At 51.6% G+C, this 19360-nt stretch overlaps 1 long non-coding RNA gene across 1 annotated transcript; it reads right to left on the minus strand.

Annotated features, from left to right (window-relative positions):
* Positions 1-1861: 1861 nt before the first annotated feature.
* LOC138417862 (uncharacterized) lies at positions 1862-6649 on the minus strand. Its single transcript, XR_011248323.1, has 3 exons — positions 6268-6649; positions 6104-6177; positions 1862-2269 (listed from the first exon to the last, which is right to left on the minus strand). It is a non-coding gene; the product is annotated as an uncharacterized lncRNA (long non-coding RNA).
* Positions 6650-19360: the final 12711 nt, after the last annotated feature.

Here is a 19360-nt window from a genome sequence, read left to right on the forward strand (position 1 = left end):
TTGCCTTTCCTCTTGGTGGCCCGAGGCCCCTCAACAGTGCCCATCACCAGACTGTGAGCAGCTTTGCCTCTCTCCTTCCTGCCCTCAAAGAGTTCCCCACTGTGGCAGGGCTGTGACTTCAGGATCAGCCCCTCGGGGGCACCTTCCACGACCACACAGTTTAAAATTGTGGCCCCCTCCCCCTTCTCCACCCTCCTAGCTTCCTTCCCTACTTTATTTTTCCCATCGTGCCTTCTGAATGTGTGGGTATATAGTCTCCTTCTTTTCTGTCTCTACCCACAGAAGGCAAGCTTGGTTTTCCTGTTTTGTTCACTGCTTTTCCCCTTGCCTGGCCCATTACCATAATAATATGAGTGCTACCTAAAATAATGAATGAACTGCATTAGTTGTCTTAAAAAAAAAACCTGATTTTTGTTGTTTTTGTGAAAATGATGTCACCGTTTCCTCCCACTATAGTTTGTCTTTTTTTCCAGTGTTTATTTTTATTTATTTATTTGGCTGCGCCTGGTCTTAGTTGTGCCATTCGGGATCTTCAGTCTTTGCTTTGGCGTGCCAACTCTTAGCTGTGGCACGTGAGATCTAGTTCCCTGACCAGGAGTGAACTCCATCAGCATGGAGTCTTAATCACTGGATCTACCAGGGAAGTCCCTATAGCTTAAGTCTTATAGAATTGAAGTTAATTCTTTTCAATAAGACAGTGAAAGGAAAACCCTTCAGGGACTTGGGAAAAAGAAGTAAAACTGAAAACAGTCCCTGGGATCACTTGTTTTTCATGTCTCAGGAATTTGGGGAAATGAAACCTACAGTGAGGTCAGGTTCTGTGGTTGAGGCATAAGGAAGGCTGCCAAGGAGGTCAGGTCTAGACACACTCATCTGAACACAGCTGCTGGTTAAAGCATAATCCCATCCCCCTCTGCTTCTTATTGGCCCTCCAGAAGCACGCTTTCTGCACCCGAGGACCTTCACAGAATAAAGCTGCTTCTCCCTGAGCTGTTCTTGGTCAGTGCAAGAGGCAGGCTGGGAGGCTGCCAACGGATGGAAGCTGGCAGAGACAGTGACATGAAGCGGGGCCAGGGGGTGCCCTCCCCGCCTCCCCACACGGCCTCCAAGGTGAGGGGCGCTGATTGAGCACACCCAACTTGTCCAAGGAGAGGGAGTCTTTGCAAAGACGGACAAGAGTTAGCCAGCCGCCTGCCAGACGAGACTCTGCCTGCCTGTGAGGGTCATGGGGCGGAGGCGGGGAGGCAGGGGTTCCAAGCACCCTGGGCCAGTACAGTGGGGCACCAGCTCGTTCACCATGACCACAAAGACCGGAAAAATGGCCACTGTGGCCTCGTGCCTGTGTGTGAAAGACTCAGGTCAGCTTGCAAGATGCAGAAGAAATGCAGAGAAAACCGGGCTATTTGGGAAGTTTGGGATACAGGCCCCAAACATGACAAAACAGCAGTCTAAAAGTAAAGCACCGGCTTTTACTTTGGGAGGAGACTGTATCATAATTTGTCCAGCGTGCTCCTCTGGTTAGGCTAGTGTGTGGAAGATGAGAGCGAAATAAAATAAAAAGAAAAACGGGAAAAGAATTTTTCCCTCGATGACTCCTTCGCTTCCCTTCTTTATGTGGACCTGAGTTTCTGCCTGCACTGTTTTCCCTCTTCCCAAAGAAAGAGTGATTCATTTTTCAGTGGTTAGAAGCTCCATGGCTGAGGCCTGGCGCCCCGTCGGAGAGACTGCACACTGATTTGCTCAGGGGTTGGCAGGTCGGGTCCTCGAGGGACTCGGGAACACGTGGGAATGAAATTGTGCAGCCAGGCCAGCAGGCTGGGCCCTTGGACCCTTAGGTCTGGGTGAGGAACTCACAGCTCAGTGCGTGAGACTTTTTATTTAGAAAGATTTCAGAATTAGGAGAAAGTTTGTAAAGATAGATGGTGGGTCTTCTGTGTGACCTTCTGTGCATCCCCAGTTAATCAAGTCCTAATTTGAAGCTGTTGTGAAGGTTCCTTGTGGATGTGATAACAGTCCAGGTAGGTTTGCTTGAAGGAGGGGCAGGTATTCTGGGTGACCTGGGTGAGCTTCCTGCAACAGGTCCAAAGACGTGAGAGCAATACTGAGCTTCCTTGAGTCGAAAGGAACTGCCTGGGGATGGGTGGGGGGTCCTGGGGCCACAGCTCCAGCCCAGCCGTCCCAATAGGCCTTTCTCCCCTGGTCTTGTAGCCGCCAGAGTATCACCTCAAACCTTGTGGCCATCTCCTGGCTCTGCTTCTCTGCCTGAGCCCTGCCAATGCACACACCTGTATCACTTGTGAGCTTTTGCATGATTCGTACCCACACATAAACACACACCTATAAAATTAAAAGTTCAAGTTTGTCCAAGTTGGCAAATGCCCTTAGTCCCAAAACACCTCTAAAGGCACCACTTAACTTTCAGAGATTTCATCTCCTCTTCGATTTTGGACTTTTGTTTCTTGTTGTCTTACCAAATAATTTGGTGCTTTAAGAAATTAAGATTTTGAGTCAGTAGTTTTTGTTGTTTCTAGTGGCAGGTTGGTCCCACCCCATCCTGCCTTCTTCCTGGAAATGGAGTCCTTCTCCGACCTTCCCAGACTTGGCTGAACTGCACACTTAGAAACTAAAATCCAACATGATTGTCTAAGCAAGTTAACATGTGGAAAAGCAGGTGTAAGGTTTTCAAGTCTTCTGTTCTTTAGGCAAAGAATCACTGCAAGTTTCCTTCAAATAGACTGTAAAAATGGAGTTGCATAAAACTACCAAAATTGAATTGATTTAAAAAAATCCTGAAATTTTCTAAGAAGTGTTTCAAAACATTTAATTTTTTAGTCACTACTAAATCATTTTAAAATTGCAATGTTTTACCCCTAAGAATGCAAGAGTAAGGTAGAATGGCTCTGTGTAGGCCTATTATTATTATTAGTTTAAAAAATTTTTAGTGGAGTATAGTTGATTTACAATGCTGTGTTACTTTCAGCAAAGTGAGTCAGTTATACATATACATATATCCACTCTTTTTTAGATTCTTTTCCCATATAGGTCGCTAAAAATTAATCACTAAAGGGAGGTTGCCTATAGCTTAAAGTATACACAACAGTCCATCTCCTGGTACCCTGCATCACTGGCCTGAACATTAAGCTAAAACACCCATTTTTTTTTTAGCTGTCAGGAGACTTCCTGACCAGACCAACAGCTAGACCAGGAAACATTTGCAACAACTTATGGCCTTCTTTTTGGAGAAGGAAATGGCAACCGACTCCAGTAGTCTTGCCTGGGAGCCTAGCAGATTACAGTCCATGGCGTCACAAAGAGTCAGACACGACTGAGCAACAAACACACATGGCCTTTTTTAGGGGCTTCCCCAGTGACTCGGCAGTAAAAGAATCTGCCTGCAACACAGGAGCTGCAGGGGATGCAGATTTGATCCCAGGTTGGGGAAGATTCCCCTGGAGGAGGAAATGGCAACCCACTCCAGTGTTTCTTGCCTGGAGATTTCCGTGGATAGAGGAGCCTGGCAGGCTATGGTCCGCAGGAACTGAGCGCACAGACACGTGGTCTTTTTTATTCACCTCCTCACCTGCCCCTTTCTTTGTTCTATAGAAGAAACCAGCATACAGACCCAAAGTAGTTCTTAGGAACATTCGTCCACCCGCGTCTCAGTCTGCGGGCTTTCCTATTCCTTTCCGTTCACTATTCCGTCACCAACCACTCGGATCTCAATTGATCGTCCTGTTGTACGGTAAGCAGCAGAGTCTGGACTCGGTATGTTACTAGTTGGAGTCCACATTCTGGTCCTTGGGCATGCTGACTCCAATCCCCTTGGCTGGGTAGGGGTCCGGGCGGTGTATGGTGATGCTAGGCCGAGGATCCGTGGCAGAAAGGGCCAAACTATGCATGTGTGGGTTTCTTCCTCAAATCCCCATCACAGTGCTTAGGAAATGTCACTCCCTCTCTCCCTGAGGCTGTTGAAGATGGTGATGAGAAATGGGGACGACCTGGAGGGGCAAGTGTGGGAAAGGGGGGAGCGGCAGGAACATGAAGGTGCTGCCGTGTCCTTTTCTACGTGCTTCCTCACTTTCCGCCAATCCGCGAGGCCCTTCCCGTGATTTGTAGATATTGAAATCCACCAAGAATTGGTAACTAGCACATCCTCACACTCACACGGTCAGAAAGGGGACGGGAACCAAGTGTGCTTCTTCCCCATGGACGCAGAAGCAGGCTGGTGTGCAACGACAGGGTGTGGAAACGATGGATCAGCCCAGCAGGGACCAGAAGGGAGTGGGAGGGTGAGGCTGGCGCCCCACAGGCAGAGCCCCAGGGCCGGAGCTGTGGAGAGCCAGGCAGGCAGGTTGCTCTGCCAACCTGGGTGCAGATTCCCTGAACACCATGGGGCTGTGTTATTGGTTAGCACCCAAAGGGTCTCCTGGTGCTTATGTTACCAAGGCTTTTACCCTTGCTTCTTAGTGAGATTCAGCCAAGCCCCAAAGGTCTGCAGACCTAAATACATGACCAGCCTCATGCAGAGGGGGCTCGGTGGTGATGGTTTAAGAAGGGAGAAGTGAGTGCCAAGAATATGTCTATTAAGGACAAAATCACTGGTGGGCATGCATAGCTGAAGGGGTTTGTAAAAACCAAGAAGTGATTGATGGGGTAAAAAAGCTCTTTCCGGGCTCAATTGTGGATCTTCTGGGTTCAAGGCTGACTTCCTAAGCTGTGTGAATTCTCAGTATTTGGTCCGGCATTCCTTCATTAGCTGGTCTGGATAAATGTGAGCTTTGTCCTTTCTGGAATTTGAATTTCCCCTGGTGAGAACAGAATGGATAGAATAAAGGACTCTACTGTCAGCCAATGCTCTGCACTCAGACTGAGAGGCCACCGTCTCAGGCTGGCCCGACTCGCCTGGATGGGGTGGGAGCAGCGTCTGAACTGCGTGGGAAAGAGCGTTTCTGTGTTGGGGAGCTGGGACCCGGCTAAACCCACAGCCTTTGGCCCAGCTGTGTCAGGACATGGGCTGTTGTGTCTCTGCTGCTTTGAGCGGGCTCCCTGTGTTGCCAGCTTTTAACAAATGCACAATGTGAGAGTCGTGATCAGGTTTTATTTGAGGCAAAATGAGGAATACAGCCCAGGAGACAGCAACTCAGCTCCAAGAAAGTGCTCCAAAGAGGCAGGGGTCAGTATAAATGTGATTTTGGTGAAGGGGGAGAACTTGCAATCAAGCACATATTTTTTGCAAAATGTTTCTGTAATCATGAGGAGCCGTCATCAGCATGCAGGATTTTAATGCTTTTCTAGATATGAGGAGATACAAGAATTGGGCTCATGAAATCAGCTCCTGAATATATCTAACTATTTGGAGACCTGTTATGCCATTTTTCCCCCCAGAGCATAGAGTACCTCATTTCTGCTCTCCACCCTGATTTCCTTGCAGTGAATGTGTGTTAAGTCACTTCAGTCATGTCTGACTCTTTGCAACCCCACAGACTGTAGCCCATCAGGCTCATCCGTCCATGGTATTCTCCAGGCAAGAATACTGGAGTGGGTTGCCATGCCCTTCTCCAGGGGATCTTCCCAACCCAGAGACTGAACCCAGGTCTCTTAAGTCTTCTGAATTGGCAGATTCTTTACCACTAGTGCCACCTGGGACACTGATCTCCTTTCAGGCTGTTGTTGAAATTCAGCAGCTACAGCAACACATAATTTAATCCTTGTAGAGGAAGACGGCAGTGGCAAGTGCCAATCTGTAGTTGACAGAGTGCACTTGTTTGCCTGCTGGCTCTGCCCTCTCTCTGCCGTGATCCAGAGTGGGGCAGGGGCTCCTGCTCCAGAGGGGGTTTCCTTAGTTCCCGCACTTTGGGCCACAGCGACCTGTTTCCCACTTCCTCTTTCACTTCCTCCCCAAAGGTCTGGAATAAAGAGTGGAATCTCTCCCCAGCACAGGAGGAACTCGGTCCTTCTCCATCCCCCTTTCACTTCCGCTGAGCTGAGCTCCCTGCAAAGGACTGACCTGAGGCCCCACCCGACCCCCCTACCCTCCTCCTACTGTTGTTTACCAAGTGGGTGGGTGGAGGGGGTGGGCGGCTGTGTGGGGTCTGCAACTCACCAGAAAGTCTCCTACAAGGTGCCGGGAAGTGGGGCTGGCACTGCTCTGACCTCATGGCTGTTTCCTCTGCACCTCTGGGGACAGAAGACGAGGGATGGTGTGAGTCCCTAATACTCACCATCTGCCAAGTGGACACAGGCTTGAGTCACAAGATGATAGACGACCTCGGTCAGAGGCTATCTGCCATGCAGGGCACGGGTCTGAGACAGAGGGCCCAGTGGGAAAGCATTCCTGGATTGGGTCCACCTGCCGACGACAGGACAGCAATTCTGGAAACAAAGTGGGCAGAACAGGTGGTCTGGAGGCCAGGCGGATCATCCCTGTCTGGGGGCTGCAGAGCAGGGCTTCCCAAACTTGAACGTGCCCCTGAAACGCCAGTTCTGACTCGTCTGTTCTGGGATGGACCTGAGACCCTGCATTTCTGTCCTGCTCCTGGGTGACACAGCGAACCTTGGAGCAGAGGGTGCAGACCCAGGGCTGAGCCGCAAGCACGGTCCTGGGGGTGTCCGGTCAGCTCTTGCCCTCTATCCTTGCTTCCTGTCAGGTGATTCGCTGGCTCGTTTGTTTGGATAACCTCCTGCTGGGAATAGACATGAGCAGGACCACGTGGCTACAGGTCAACACACGAGCCCAGCATCGAGCCCATGCCCTCAAGAGCAGTCACCCAGCATGAAGCACATGGACATACGTTTCATATCACACGGTAAAAGCCATGGCTTTAATTACTTATGACTCTGAAGGCTCCCGTCACTGTAACTCCAGCGACCCTGGTTCTCTCTCAGAAGCGCTCTTAGGATAAAACCTTTGCAGAGCAGCCTGTGAAATTCGGGCTGACGGATGCTGCTGAAGCTGTCTTAATGATTTAGGTGCTTAGCCAAATCTAAGATTTTAGGTTTCTGTGCTAGACGCTTGCAGCTTTAATGTTTTATTTTGGGGGGTGCTGCTGAGTGTCTGAACTGGCTTTGTCTCTGGGGTGACCACTTTTGTGGCTCCTGGGGGAAGTCAGAGTTCCAATCTCAGTACATGACCCTCCTCCCACCCCCTGGACCAGGGAGCATGGTGCCCATCAGATGCTGCCATTCTGGATTTTAATTTGAGGATTTCAATTTGAGCTCAGTGGTGAAGACTCCAATGCAGGAGACACAGGTTCAATCCCTAGGTTGGGAAAACTGGAGGAGGAAATGGCAGCTCACTCCAGTATTCTCGCCTGGAGAATCCCATGGACAGAGGAGCCTGGCGGGCTACAGTCCATAGGGTCACACAGAGTGGGACACAACTAAGCAACTTAGCACACACACGTACAAAGAGACTGGAACCTTTGATGAGGAAGTGTCCCTGTCCTCTGTGGCAGTGCTGGTGGGCTGCACACTGCCCTTCAGGCCACGATGCTGAAGGCCACATCCATTGCTGAGCAAAAGCAGGAGCTGCAGCCGTGACCAGTGTGTCCATGACGGTGACCAGGCCACCCAGCACCCCTCAGTCTGTGCTGGTTTCCAAGCCGGGCTCTCCAGCCACCCCCGGCCCCACCCCCACCTTTGTGAACCATCTCATTTCCTCTCAAATGAGCTTTTCTCTCTGAAGTCATCGGACTTGGTTTCAGTTCCTTGCACTGCACTGTGCTCCTTTTCTTCAGAGGATTGATATAAAAGACTCACTAATTTCCTCACTTTTTCCACCACTAGCTGCTGATTCTGGATCTTCTGGGATTTCCCATACTTTTCATTTAAAAGGCAGTGTAGCCATGTTAAGCTAAATTAGAACACAGCTAACGTGTCACTGGTTGTAGTTTCTGGAGCACGATTTGTAAGCGTGTGTTAAGTAATTTAATAAGTATCTTCTCTGGAACTGCCCAGGAGGTCCAGCGGTTAAGACCTCATCTTCCAACGTAGGAGGTGTGGGTTCAATCCCTGGTTGGGGAACTAAGATCCCACATGCCTCGAGGCCAAAAAAAAAAGGTAAAACAAAAGCAATACAGGGCTTCCCTGGTGGCTCAGATGGTAAAGAACCTGCCCACAAGGCCGGAGATCTGGGTTCAATTCCTGGGTCAGGAAGATCCCTTGGAGAAAGAAATGGCAACCCACTCCAGTATTCTTGCCTGGAGAATCCCATGGACAGAGGAGGAGCCTGACGGGCTACAGTCCATGGGGTTGCAGAGAGTCGGACACGACTGAGCGACTAACACTTTGCTTGTAACAAATTCAATAAAGACTTTATAAATAGTCCGCATCAAAACAATCTTTTAAAAATTAAGTATCTCCTCCAGCTACTAAGTGTTGATGTGCTGGCAGTGTGCGATGGGCAGGGCATTGCTCCACCTGGCTGAGATCCAGGTGCACTGAGTCCAAGACAGTGTCATGGAGGGACTGCACCAACGTCCTTGAGGTGTGGTCCCAGTGTCCTTTCACTCCTTGGGCTGCTATCTAACACTGACTAAGAGAAGATAAAGCTCCCCAGGCTAGCCGTTGGGTGTTCAGAAGTCCACCGGTCAACAGTGGTGAGCACATGACTTCGGACTGCTATAATATTCTCTGAGGTGTGATCAGCCACCCTCCAGTGAAGCTTAATTAGCAATGACATCCTCAAAGAGCTGCCATGAAAATGTCCAGGGATATCAGCACTAGCAAATGAAAGGGGGTGTAGGAAATCATCGTGTATCTTCTCTTTCCAGCCGCTCACCTTGGTACAAGGGTGGAAGTGGCAGTGTGAGCAGCCTGGCTGCAGTGCCAAGGTCAGGCGGAAGGCCCCCTCCTCCTTGCTCTCCCTGGTCCCTCTGAGAAGGGGAAATGTAACCTGTTCTCTTGAGCTTTCAGGCGTGGAATCCAAGACAAACCACCTTGAATCAGAACTGTTGAATCACAAATGTCAGGTTATTCTTCCAACCATGAAGGTGAACAGCTAACCTCCACTAATGGGACTTACTTGAGTGAAAGTAAAGATTAAGAGGCTAACGTGTTGAAAGCCAGAATCCATCACTGAATTCCTCCGTTCCTGGATGAGGGTACTGAAGGAAATGCCAGTTAGGCACCAAGTGAAAGTTACATGAACACACACTCACACTCACACTCACAGATGGCAGCTGGGACTTCTTGGCACAGGGTGAGCACCCATCCAGGAGGCGTGCCACCTTACATGGCCTTTTCCATGTGGCCTGTCCACTTTATTTCCCTGACATCTGGCTTCCCACCTGGTAGCTACCTTCCCGTCTGGCTACAGGGTGAATTTGAGGCTTGGGCAATCCTGGCACCTTCTGTTAGCTCCAGCAGAAACTTAACAAGATAGAGGCTTAGAAAAATTACAGAAGCCTTGAGATTTGTCCCTGACGAAAGCTGGGTTTCACACAGTGTCTGTACTTCGGGGCTTGCTATAGCCGGCTGCCTCTAATTTCTAACCCAAACCTTGAACTTGACACTTCCTGCTCCCTAGTTGGACCCCAGGGGTGGCTCAGCCCCTCAGGTGAGTGAGGAAAACAGCTCCAGGGGTAGAAGCAGAGACAGAAGGTAGAAAACTCAGACCTTCAGATTCGCTGGGACATGGGAGTATGTCAGATATTGATACCATGGGAAGGTGAGCCCAGCAGTCAGACTCCTGGCCCACCCGCTTCTTCCTTCATTCCAGCAAGCTGCTGTTGCCAGGGGGACCACTCCAGAAACCATGGCAACAGGGGGTCTAGAGGAAGGAGTGCAGGTGAGGCCTGGGACCTAGGACCTGGCCCCCTACCCTTGGTCAGTGACCACCTGGATCCTGGATGCCATGAGGTTTGAAACGGTGACTTTACACTCATCACAGCCCTGCTGTTGTCTCACTCTTTGGTCTCGAGGCAAAAGTAACCTTGTGTTCTCGGTTTCATTTCTCTGAACTCATCTTGCTTCCCTTTTACTTCTCTTCCCTGGATGCTCAGCTCATCCAAGGAGGAGAGATAGCAGGGCTGTTTTGGGGCACAGGGCAGCAAAGTGGGGGTTACACAGATGACGAGGACCAGAGGAGTCGGAACTCAGTCCCAGGAAGCGAGCAGAACCTGGGCTGCTTCTCCTGAAATGAGCAAGCCGTGAGATGCTTAGGGAATAAGGTACTATCTCCAGGTGGGCCAAGTCTCTGAACTCAAGGAGAAGGTCACAGGCGGGGGAAGCTGTCAGGGTTTTCTAAGCCCCTGCCCAAGTGGTCAGTAACGCAGCTGCAGGTTAAGGGGACAGGGGACCTGTGGTGTCAACATCAGTCCAGGAGGTCATTCTCCTTGCCTTTGGGATGCTGTCCAGCCTCATAGCCACACTCCCTCCCCAGGCCTCACCTGGAACCTTGTGTCAATGTTCAGGATACTGTGTCCCCAGCCCCACATGTGACATTTCTGAGTGGAGCCCAGGACACCCCTGTGGCAGGGCAGCGCCCCCAGCACCCCACCAGGCTGATTCATCCCTATCCCCTACAAATTCATCTCCAGACAGATGTCCTTGGCTGAAGGCCTGGGCAACTGGCCCCCTGCTCTTGGTCAGTGACCATCTGGATCCCGTATGCCATGCCTCCAGAGGGACAACGCTGTGGTGCCACTTAAGCTCCAGGGACCCTGGGGTCCCCTCAAGGCTGGAGCTCACCTGAAACCCACTCTGTCCATGGCTTTCTCTGCCCTCCAGGCTCTGTGAATTTCCCCCAGAGGGACAACGCTGTGGTGCCACTTAAGCTCCAGGGACCCTGGGGTCCCCTCAAGGCTGGAGCTCACCTGAAACCCACTCTATCCATCGCTTTCTCTGCCCTCCAGGCTCTGTGAATTTCCCCCGGGAATCCCCTTTCAGGAAACCAGCATCCTGGGATCCCATCTCAGCTTCACCTCTAGAGACCCAGATCCAAGACCACCGTAAACCAGGCAGGGGAGGGCACAGCACCCCGCAATTCCTCCCTAGGACGGCAGATAGCACGCGCCTCAGTGAAGACAGGGTACAGCCTGATTCCACAATCAACAGGTTTACCAAGGGCACATGGAGCTAAGAGTTGTGTCCCAGCTGCTGTTTGTCAAATGCCAGGAATAAATGAAGAAAGTACGTGTTGGAACTCTACTTACATTGAGAAAGAGGCAACCGTGCTGAACCCACGCATTCTTGTTTAGCCTTTAGTTAGGGCACACCTGCTGACATTGCCTCGTGTAAAGCAAGTGGCAGGGCCCAGCCCACAGTGAGGTGCTGGAGAGCGACAGGCTGCCATGGAGTGGCCGGGGTGGAGGAGTGGGGTAGCTATGGTGGTGAATACTCTTGAACAATTGTCACAGTAGTGTTGCTTCCTCCCTCCTGGGGTGCTGGCAGAATTAGATGGGACAGGATTTGTAAAGTGCTTAGACCTGTACCTGGCCTTTCTCTTTTGCTCTCTCTCCTCTCTTTCTTCTTTCCTTCCTACCTTCTGTTTCTCCTCTCCTTCTTCCTATTGCCTATCTATCTAACTATCTCTAACATTTCCATTTTTTTCTTCATCTACCTACAACCAGTAAAGAAAAAAAAGGAAGACCTGCAAAATTCTCTTAAATATCTTTAACGCGTCTCCCTCACCTCACTGCTATAGCTATAAGGAAACCTCTGGGTTTCTCATGCCTGAATTACCTTTGAATTACTGTTCTGCTCTGACCAGACTCCATGCTTCCTGTCCTTTTCCCTCCAACCCACTGCAGCAAAGCAGATGGTGATTCTCCACGTAGAGCTCTCGCTGGTCCCTAACTGGCCTCCAGTTAGTAGATGACATGACACATAACTCTGTGGCCTTTCCTCTGATGCTCCCTGCAGGCCATGGGCTCCGGCCTGGCCTCTGGGGAGAGAGTCTGGGCTGCACTCCACCTGGAGTCGTGTTGCCATTCTGCGTGTTCCTGTCCTGGGTCTCTTTTTGGTCCTTTGGGAGGCAGACTTCCTGTGGTTTCTCTTGATAGGTTCTGAATATAGTAGTGCTTTGGAAAGAGATTGGAAGCTAGAGGGAGGAAACTGCTGGGCCATGACAGAGACTGGACTCAGAAGCGAAGAACTGGAGCCAGGTGCAGCGCGACCATCACAGGCACCAGAAGGAAGCTCACAGCCTGTGGGCTGAGGGGCTCACCTTCTTTGGATTCAGTGTGGGTTGGGGGGAGTGGGCCTTTGCTCCAGGGGATGTTCAGGACAGCCTAAGTGTCCGGCCAGTTCCCTGTTGCTGCATACAGAGCCACCCCACAGCTTAGGGGCCTAAAACAACACAAGGCCTTTTTTCTGCATCTGCAGTTGTGGAGCAGTCCCTCTGCCACCCCCCTGGGTCCACTGGTGTGACTGCTGAGCTGGGGGGTAGAGTGGAGGGTGGGCCTGGCAGCAATAGCTGGGCCTGCCTTTCCACAAATTCTCTCATCCTCAAGGAGGACGGACCGTTCGTCTCCACATCAGGAAGCATCCTCAGAGCACAAGCTCCAGTGGGCAAGCCTGGCTCCAGCCCCGAGCACATGTTCCCTGATGTCTCATTGGCTGAAGCAGGTCATGTGGCCCAGCCCAGGGTCAGGGTGGGTGGGGCTCTAAGGGTGTGTGCACCCCCAGGCCTGATGCCTTGGGGACCATTCAGGTGGCAGGTGACAACAACCTGCTACCCTACATGGAATCCAGAGTCTTGAACCCTGAGCCTCTGGTTGCCGTTTTAAATGCTATTATTTGGGTGAAATTAATGGCACCCCACTCCAATACTCTTGCCTGGAAAATCCCATGGACAGAGAAGCCTGATAGGCTGCAGTCCATGGGGGAGCTAAGAGTTGGACATGACTGAGGGACTTCACTTTGACTTTTCACTTTCATGCATTGGAGAAGGAAATGGCAACCCTCTCCAGTGTTCTTGCCTGGAGAATCCCAGGGATGGGGGAGCCTGGCAGGCTGCCGTCTGTGGGGTCGCACAGAGTGGGACACAACTGAAGCAACTTAGCAGCAGCAGCAGCAGGATTCCCCTGATAGGTATGGTGTCCTTGACCACAGAGTCAGGGTGCAGAGGAAAAAGTGGAACCCAAGAGTCAGGGGGTCTAAGTGCAGCCTGTGTCTACCCTTCCTCATCACACGATCTGGTCAAACCACTCCAGCCCCAGTGGATTGGAAAGGAGACAGACAAGCAGAGTTGGGATGAGTCAGCTGGGAACCTCACCAGCCCTGTGTCTCCCCTGCACCAGGCTACACACCTTCTTCAAGTCTTCTGTGTTTTCTTACCTAAAAAAATAATTGTTTGGACTTCCCTGGTGGTCCAGTGGCCAAGACTCTGCCCTCCCAATGCAGGGGGCCCAGGTTCGATCTCTGGTCAGGGGACTAGATCCCACATGCCATGACTAAAGATCCCACATGCTGCAGCTAAGACTCGGTGCAGCCAAATAAATAAATAAATATTGAAAAGAAACATTCAGTGACTGCCTGCCCTTGGCCTTTATTTCTCGGTATTTAGTTTTAGGTTTAAGGCGTTTCAGCGTGAGAGCTGGGGTTCCTCTCTTTACCTGGCCAATGTGCTGTCACAAAGCAATGTTGGGGCTTGCCTTGTTTTGGAGGGAGTAGTCCCTGGCAGTCACTTGCTGTGCTTTGCACACACCATTAGGATCACTTTATCCAGGATCCAAGAAGATAAGGACATCAGTCAGGAAGCATTTAAAGCTCTGTTTCCAGCCTTTAATGTAACCAACCTGATTACTTATTGTGGAATGTGAGTTGTTATGGGGGCCAGGAAAAGAAAAGCTCATAGATGACGCAATGTAGAATATGGGCTGAATCATGTATTAGTGTTTTGCACAGCAAAGGCCTCACATCTCAGGGTTTCCGTCATGGCTCAGTGGTAAAGAATCCACCTACAATGCAGGAGACATCGGTTTGACCCCTGGGTTGGTAAGATCCCCTGGAGGAGGGCACGGCAACCCGCTCTGGTATTCTTGCCTAGAGAATCCCATGGACAGAGAAGCCTGGTGGGCTACAGTTCACGGGGTCACAAAAAACTGGACAGGACTGAAGCGACTTAGCATGTACACAACCTCACAGCTCAGGGGTTTACAGCCACACGCTTCCTTGCAGGCTCTTGCGTTCGCAGCCTGAGGGGCTCGTGTTTTCATGGTGTGGCCGAGCACAGGGGGCAGGAGCTGTTGGGTTCAGCCTCTTCTTATTGGGGCTTTGAGTCAGGCAGGAGGACCAGTCACATCACACATGCACCTGTCTCAGCCGTTCACATTCAGTTGGCCCAAAGGCAATGGCGTGGGGCTTATGTCTGCATTGTCTAAAGGGAGGGGCTTACTCTGGGCAGAGGGCGTGGATGTGTATTTCAGCCAGGGAGGCAACTGTCCATTAATCCTATTCACCCCCACTGCATCCTGGAGAAAGCCTTTCCCTAGAATGGGTGTGTCAGTGCACGCATGTTCCCAAGAAGCTATGACCTCACAGAAGCTGAATGTCTATTAATATTAACAGGCTGTTTTCCTCCCCACCCCCCTCTCTGCCTGACCCCAGCGGGTCTGGGAAGTCACAGCTCCTAAATGGGCCTCTCCAAGGTGGCAACTTCTCTCCCCAGGGCCCCAGCTTCCTTCTCTCAAAAATGGAGAGACTAAAGGGCATGGTCTAGGAAAGTCCCTGCAACCCTCAATTTTGTGATTCATTAATTACCAAGTTCTTCACCTAGCTTCCTGCTCTGCCCCCAGTCGACCCTGGGCCATGAAGCCCTGTGCTCTCAAAGTCAGCCACATCCCGGGAGAGCGTGGGTGTGAGTCTTGTGCAAAAACCCAGGAGGACACAGAAGAACAGAGATGGGAAACAGCAAGCCCATCTCCATCCCCTGGCAGAGGGAGGTGCAGGATGGGGTGAGGCGGAAGCCGGGGACCCTCCCCTTCTCAGTCCCCTGCCCTGAACCTTCTCTGCTGTCACAGCCTTGCCCCCACCAGCCCCACCCCCGGCTCCACGGAGACCATCATGGGTTTGGAAGCTGGCGGGACTTATCCCTCATCCCTAGCTGGTCCCAACCTTCTTCAGGCGGTGGCTTGGGAGCTGTGTATTTACCAAGGCGTTGGTTACAGGAACCGTGGCATGGAGGGAGTCTGGGGGCACTCAGGGCTTCATGGAGGGCGGCCAGGGAGGGTGGCCCTTCAGGGCTCAGAGAGAGGGAGGGTGCCTGGGGGGCACGCGGGAGGGGTGAGGCAACCCCACCCACAGTGACGAGGATGATCTGCCGAGACGCCAGAAAGAGGACCCTCCTTCTCCGGGAGCACCTCAGCGCAGGCTCAGGGCCTCGGCCACCTACCCCGTGAGTCCTGCTGACCCCTGAGCTGGCAGAGTCTGAGGTTCAGATCGCATCCGCCCCTGGACCACAGTGACCACTAGAGGGGGCCCTTCACCCGCCGATGAGTCATCCTTCCCCTTCTCCTTCTTATTCCAGCGTCACCGCATGCAGAACACTCTGAGGGTGTCTCCAGGGTGACTGAGGGTCCGACCTGGGGGAGAGCTTTGCAAGCTGATTTCTCCCCCCACCCCCCCCGCCCTGCCGCCCCGACCCCCCAAGATTGCCACCTTGGCTTCTGGAGACCCGCCTCCTGGGTTCTGCGCTCGCTGAGCCACCAGGATCTGGAAAGGTTGGTGGATTGTATTGAGCAGAGCAATTGCCAGTAGGGGGCAGCAGGCCCCCACCGTCCTGCTCTGCGGCCCGTGCAGACGTCTGCAGGGCAACCACCCAGAACAGACCAGGGGTCCTGCTCACGGGAGCAGGCCATGGTGAGTAAGTTGTCCTTCAAGTTTGGGTCCACATGGTCCACCAGCCAGAGTTGTGCGTCCTCTCTCTAGCCCTCCAGCCCTTCTGAGTCACTAGGGCGTTCCCCATCCTCCTCGTGGGTCATTTCTACTTGTACATGTATTTCTGCCTCATGTGGCCATGGGCTCCTGGAGAGCAGGCATTGAGTCTCCTTCCCTATGCAATTTGAATCTCAGAGGCCACTGAAATCATCGCAAACAGAAAATAGCTGCTACTCTTACCACCACCACCCACCAACGGGGATCATGACGCTCAGCAATTCCCTTTAGCCTCACAAAAGCCATTCAGTAGGTAGTGGGACTCTTTCCACCTTATGGATGAGGAAACCGAGGCACAGAGAGGTTAGAAGAGTATCTCAGGGTCACACAGCTTGTGAACGGCAGAACTGGTATTTTTAGCCCACGGGTTCTGGATCCAAGGGGCTTCCCTTGTGGCTCAGTTGGTAAAGAATCCACCTGCAATGTGGGAGACCTGGGTTAGATCCCTGGGTTGGGAAGATGCCCTGGAGAAGGGAAAGGCTACCCACTCCAGTGTTCTGGCCTGGAGAAGTCCATAGACTATATAGTCCATGGGGTTGCAAAGAGTCAGACGAGACTGGGTAACTGTCACTTTTATGAATCCAAGTCCATGCTTGTGCTCTGAAGGGAGCTGTCTGCAGTCTCGAAGTCCTTTGGGTGTTTGACAGATTCTGGGCTTCCCATAGTGCGCCAGTGGTAAAGAACCCTCCTGCCCCTGCAGAAGACGTAAGAGACACGGGTTCAATCCCTGGGTCAGGAAGATCCCCTGGAGGAGGGCATGGCAATGCACTCCAGTATTCTTGCTTGGAGAATCCCATAGACAGAGGAGCCTGGCGGGCTACAGTTCACAGGGTCGCAAAGAGTCAGACAGGACTGAAGCCACTGAGCTCACATGCACACATGGGCCATAGCTAAGCTGCTTTCGAGCTGCAGCTCAGTGGGTGCTTCCCTTTGCAACTCCAGGGTGATAGACCCTTCCATGAATGTGTCTGGGCCCAGACCCTCCTTCTGCTGGGAGCTCCCTTCCCCTTAAGCTGCCTCACTGATGTCTCCCCACCTTTGGTGATTTAGCAGTTTTCCTTTTTTTGTGAAAGCGACCATCCAGGTTGGGCTGCCAAGAAGCAGATGAGTAACTGTAGGTGGTTTCTGGTGGGGGGGGCAACCTCAGGAAAGATTGAAGTCAGGAGGAGAAGGGGGTGATAGAGGATGAGATGGTTGGATGGCATCACAGACTCAATGAACATGAATTTGAGTAAACCCCAGAAGATAGTAAAGGACAGGGAGGCCTGGTGTGCTGCAGTCCATGGGGTCATGGAGAGCCAGACATGATTTAGCAACTGAGCAACAATCCCAGGAAACATTTTTTGGGAGGGTGGGGAAGCGTCAGGGAAGGGGAGAGTGTGGACTGTCAGGAATTTCTGGGAGATGGTGCTGAGGGTTCCCTCTGGGGTGTTAGTCTCCTGGTTAATCTCCTGGACACCAGCAGAGGCGAAGTGTAGAGGAGGCTGGCAGCTGGGAGGTACGCAGGAGGCGCTAAGGCAGGAAGACCAAGGGTGAGTGGGCAGCGTCTGCCACCGCTGCATGGCACCCGTCCTTCCCCTACCTTCTGTGTGGGTTTAGTGCCCCCCGCCTGCTTGCCAGCACCCATCTTATCTCTGATTTCCATTTGCTCACTCAGCACTCATCTTCCATCAAGGCCAAAGGCTCGCGGAGGGCTGAAGACTCTTCTCCTTGATTAATATCTCCACCACCCGATCGTGTATCTAGTACAGACCTGTTATGACAGGCATGAAACATCCAGAAACTCAGAAACTGTAATTTATGGAGGAATGTGCTTGAATAATTAAAAGAGAGAAATGCTTTATAGAAGCTGCAAGAACAAAAAGCAAAATTGCTTTGTGCAATTTAAAAAATCACCCAGAAAAATTAAAATGCATAACAGGGAAGTGGAGGCGAAAGAAAAGGTAATGAGCAGACTGAAGGCCCAGAAGGAAAATAAGGTAAAAAATGAAAATGAATCACAGGTGGTGGGACACTTGTTCTCTTTCTGGATAAACAAGGATTCAGGCCAGAGCTCAATGCAGCAAAAGGCTGCACCGGGTGGGGCTTGGACAGGCGGCCCTGTGGTTCTCCCGGTGAGCTTGGCTGAGCTGGAGGGAAAGTGTGAGCGGTCACCTGGGTGCTCTGTCCACATTGCCCTCAATCATCACACAGATGGGGCAGCATGATTTTCTTTCTATTTAAGGAATTTTTAGAATCCTGAATAGCATCAGACCCCAAGCATGGGGTTTTGATGTCAATATTGACTGGGGATGGGGGATCGATGATCAGGGCAAAGTGGCTTTGAGGCCCTGCCCTGCCTTTGTGGCTGGGGATACCACCAGGGACATTTAGGTGGGCATCCCACTGGCTATTAGGGCTGCCCTCTGGATGCTCCTGCATCTTCCCACGAGAACCAGAGGGCATCATGCTGCCCCTTCTTGTGCACCAGGCATAGTCATGAGACTGGCTTTGGCCAACAGAGCAGAAGAGATGACATGTGCCATCTGTCGACACTTCAGGGGGTGGTGTCTGAGGCCTCTCTATTTGGGATCCAGGGTAAGCACAGCCCAGGGCAGAGCCCCCCTTGGGCTCTCGGTGCCTCTTGGAACAAGCAGGATATATAGCTGTGAGTCATGTTCCTGTCTTGTAGATGAGGTTCCTTTTTTTTTTTTTTTTGCAGCAGCAGCAGACTATCTTGACCACCGCAGCACTCAGGGGAGCAAGAAACTCCTGACTGGCCCTGGGCAAGGTGCACACAGGCCCCAGGAGCTGTTCTCTCTGTTTTGAAAATTGTATTAACCGAGAGACGGGGAGGAAGAAGAAAGCGACGAAGAAGAAACAAAGGCATGGGATCCTTGCAACCCCTTCCCTGAAATGTCCTCCTGTTTTGTCCATTATAAGGAGAGGATGGGGCTCTCCCTTTCATTAGGAAAGGATTGCTCATGCTAAGTTACATGATGTAAAGTGCCAGGTCAATTTAGCTGTAGAGTAAAAAGCATTTCTAGAGCCTGCCTGCTTTGTTGTATTTGGATGACGTGGCCACTGAAAACCTGCAGGAGCCCCTTTCTAGAGGATCCTTTAGGCTACAAAGGAAATAAAAATTTCTTATAGTACCTTGAAATGTCAACCGTCTGCCTGTAATGGTTGCAATGGCCATGTGCGTCTGGTTTAAGGAGGTTCCATACCATGTGCAAGAACTGTCTGCCCCGTGCTGGTGAGTCAGGGAAGGAAGTCCATAGTGAAGATAGAGGGTCTCACGGAGGACCACCCCAACTCTGCCCACACTCATCAGTAGGACTGCCAGGAAGAGATATCTGCTTCAGCTCTAAGGGTTTGTTACACACAAACCCGGGTGATGACACCTCTGTAAAACTCAGCAGTATGTTTCACAGGCGGAGTCTCCTGCAAGAAGAGGGGACTTTGGCCCCACACACTGGCCCCAGCAGCCTGGCTACACTCACAC

Source organism: Ovis canadensis, chromosome 13 (genome assembly GCF_042477335.2).
Source record: "Ovis canadensis isolate MfBH-ARS-UI-01 breed Bighorn chromosome 13, ARS-UI_OviCan_v2, whole genome shotgun sequence".
NCBI lineage: Eukaryota > Metazoa > Chordata > Mammalia > Artiodactyla > Bovidae > Ovis > Ovis canadensis.